This window comes from Aptenodytes patagonicus, chromosome 7, assembly GCF_965638725.1.
Source record: "Aptenodytes patagonicus chromosome 7, bAptPat1.pri.cur, whole genome shotgun sequence".
NCBI classification, from domain to species: Eukaryota; Metazoa; Chordata; class Aves; order Sphenisciformes; family Spheniscidae; genus Aptenodytes; species Aptenodytes patagonicus.
Window position 1 is genome coordinate 65,576,857 of NC_134955.1, and position 4,008 is coordinate 65,580,864.

The following is a 4,008-nucleotide window of genomic DNA, read 5'->3' on the forward strand; positions in this document are numbered from 1 at the left end:
AAACAGTGATGACCGGGGAAGCTTTAGACAGCTTCAAAGCAAAAGCATCCAGGCAGTCAGTCCTGCAGGACTTCAAAACCTTGCATTGACACAAAGCTTTTTGTACATCAGAGCTTGAAATTCAAATCAAGTGGAGAGCGAGCCAAGCCAACTTTGAGCATTCTGCATTGCACTTGATGTCCTTAAAGGCTGCAAAAGTTTCTTTATCTTTTGCTTGCATCACATGCCATTTGCAGTGCTGCTTTGCAGGTGTTTCTTTGCTCTTTTTCTTCCAGTTTCGTTGAGCGGTTACATAGATTTGTAGCGTATCACGTGTTTTTTAAAGCTTTTGTTCAATTGGATTCTCCTTCCCTCCCTCCAGCCTCAAAGGCAGATTTTTAGGAACCTTTTAAAGATATGACACTGCATTATTTTAAAAGCTTTGCTCTTCTTATCTTCATGGTCTTAGGGGTCACAAAGGACTACATATGAGGATAAACATCAGGTTCCCAGCATGGAACAAAGTCAGACTGGATTACACAAAACACTTGAACAGATAAATCCAGATACTCTTCTCAGTATCTCCCCTCTCTCCTATCACTGATGAGTTTTCTTGAATTTAGTTTAAAATGACAGGAGGGGGAAGTGCCAGAAAGAGCAAAAAGATCCCCAAACCTCTACCAAAGAACCTGAAATAACATTTTAATTCTGTCCAAATAATTCTGGTTCAAGAGTGGCTCAGTAGAGATATTTTTGTCAAAACCAGCAAAGGAATATTGTTGGCTAATTAATGATAGGGTCTATATTTCATTAATGAATGTCCAAAAAATCATCTAATGTAGGATGCTTTCAAATTAAGGGCAGAGAGGAAACTACATTCTTTTGTTGAAGGAACAACTGGATATTGCAAAATTGTTTCAGTGATGAAGCTTTGCTGGATTTGATTCAAAGAAATGCTGAAAGCTTGGTTCTACTTTGCCCATTGTCGTGGTTTAACCTCAGCCGGCAACTAAGCACCACGCAGCCGCTCGCTCACTCCCCCCCGGTGGGATGGGGGAGAGAATCGGAAGGGTAAAAGTGAGAAAACTCGTGGGTTGAGATAAAGGCAGTTTAATAGGTAAAGCAAAAGCCACACACGCAAGCAAAGCAAAACAAGGAATTCATTCACTACTTCCCATCGGCAGGCAGGTGTTCAGCCATCTCCAGGAAAGCAGGGCTCCATCACGCGTAACGGTTACTTGGGAAGACAAACGCCATCACTCCAAACGTCCCCCCCTTCCTTCTTCTTCCCCCAGCTTTATATACTGAGCATGACGTCACATGGTATGGAATATCCCTTTGGCCAGTTTGGGTCAGCTGTCCTGGCTGTGCCCCCTCCCAGCTTCTTGTGCACCTCCAGCCTTCTCAGTCGGTAGAGCATGGGAAGCTGAAAAGTCCTTGACTAGTGTAAACACTACCTAGCAACAACTAAAACATCGGTGAGTTATCAACATTGTTCTCACCCTAAATCCAAAACACAGCACTGTACCAGCTACTAGGAAGGAAATTAACTCTATCCCTGCCGAAACCAGGACACCCATGTTTTATACCATAATTTCAGTCATGCCACCTTTCTCCATGCGCTGTTGCAATTAAGGAACCGGCATGTTTTATCACTTACAGTTCCGGCACAGCTCAGCTATGCCAGAGATGGGGAATTGGGAGACTTTGGGTATGAAACTTGGCTTTGGCCAAGCCCAGCAGAGGACCGAGGTGACTGGAGGGTGGGTACTCCAAGGCTTTGCTCCCAGGCATTGGCTCCCAGGGTGCAATATCGAAACCTGCACCAGCTGTCCCTCTGGTCTAGGTAGGATGAGATCCAGGTGATTGAATAAGCACCAACCCACCCTCCTCCTGGGCCAGCTGTGTAAATAATAAAAATTGGACAATAAAAATAGGGCCTGTTTTTACCAGTGCTGCAGCAGCTGCATGTCCCATTGCAGCATGGCTGGTGCTAAAGTCTACGGAGCTCCTGAGGGGATTTATGCCCAGGGAGGGTGTCCCCATGTCACTGTGGTGATGGCCGCTGTGGACACACAGAGAGGCACAGCTCCAGGGATCTTTCACAGTCAGGAAGAGTTTTGGTGCCTCTGGTCTCAGGTGACACTTGGTACTTTGCAGGGCACCGAGGGGCTGGGTGACACTTGGAGGGCTCACAGGCTCTCACCCTGGGTGCCCAGGGGTCTCAGCACCACAGGGACCTGCTGTGGATGGGTGCCACTTACAGCCTGGCAGGAGGTGAACCGGGTGGCTTGAGAAGAGCTGTACCCAGCACAGGTGAGGAGTAACTCTGCCAGCCAGGTGCAGAGGGTTAAGGCAAGCAGCAAGAAATAGCTCTGCTGTCCTTTAAGCAGAACAAGCCAAAGGTACTGGTTTTGGCTGTGTGTGGTGTGGTTGAGAGAGATGAGGTTTGTTTGGGTATGTGATTGCTTTCCATTTTTTTGGAAAGGGTGACGGGAGTGCCCAAGGCCCCGCCACGTTTGCTCAGCGATAGGCATCTGCTGGACTACCAGCAGTCACAAAACGCCTCCTGGTGTTCTTCTGCATGTCAATGTTCTGTCATGTCCTTTCATAAACAGTTTATTTTGTCCCGCTCAGTCCTAATCCTGATATCACTGGTATGCTTTTAAGCTGAAGACAGAGGTGAGGCTATCCCCCAACAAGAGGCAGCTGCTCCAGGAGCTAAGGTAAGGGAATGATACGGGATTTATGCCTCCTGCTCCTGGCTGTGCTGTGGTTTCGCAGCATAACACTAAAGTCACTTAGGCTCTGGGCAGTTTAGCCATCTGTATGGCGGAGACCAGATGTGTCTCCAGGAGGAGGCTGGCATTTGCTGATACCCAGCTCTGGGCTTCCTTTCTGATGAACCCGGAGTCTGTAGCATCACAGACTCAAAGAACAGGAGATCACACAGCACTCCTCACAAATGTAACTATTTTAATGGCAGCATTTGCAGCAAAATGTGAGAGGATGGTAGTTCCTGCTGCGTGTCTCCAATTCTGATGCTATTTCCAGGTCAAGACAAGGGAATGGTCTTTGCATTTTGCTCTGCTGCATAGGTCCGAGCTATTTATTACTTCCATACTGAGTGGTGTCTTTCTGAGGGACAGATGCTCAGCCAGCTACGGAGGATCGGTCCAGCACCGTCCTCTGGGGATGAGGCTGCCAGGAGGGACAGGTAGTGTTCAGCTGTGGACAGCTGGCAGCAATCCTTGCTGAAGGCAAAGGTACAGAGATGGGTACAAGCAACCTCCTGTCACTTGCAGAAGTGATTCTCACCTCTGAAGTTACTGGCTCTGTTACCGCTCCTGAGACTGCAGGTAGCGGGAGTTTCTTAGTGTCTTCTGCTGTCCAGAGCCAGGCGAAGCACTTCACTCAACCTTCAGTCAACAGAAAAAGTGCTGTTGGCCAAAAATTTTTTTGGTGAAAAAGCTTCGCTTCATTTCAGGTATTTTTGTTTATTTGTTCTTGGGGCTTTTTTTAATACAAGGCAATTCCAAATTTAGGATAGAAGAACTACAGAAAACTTAGCCAGCTGAAGATGCTGTTAGTTTTCAGTTTGGGTGTCTCCTCAGAAACTACCGAAAAGTGTTATGGAAAAGCTAAAAAACCCCTAATTTTTTTGTTTTAAATACCTGACCCAAAATTAGCGTTTTGGCTTACTCTAACAGCTAACCCAGCAGCCCTCGGCTATATGGCTGCTGATTGCCACGTGCAGCGTTTGTGCCTGCAGGACAGGTTATTGCAGAGCACTCCTGTGATCAGGGCTAGCTTTGTAGACACAGAAGCGTCACGCGTACCAGGATGTGGCTCCCTGCCTGCAGAGGAGGTGAGAAATGCGTCCAGGTGAACCTGGAGTAAAATCTCTGTGCCCGGGTAAAATCTTAAATGTTCTGTACGATGCTGTTGTTAGCAGTAGGAGATGGAGAAACCCCCATGTGCGTAGGCTAGGCTTTTAGCTATATATAACCAACAGGGGGCATTAGGTTT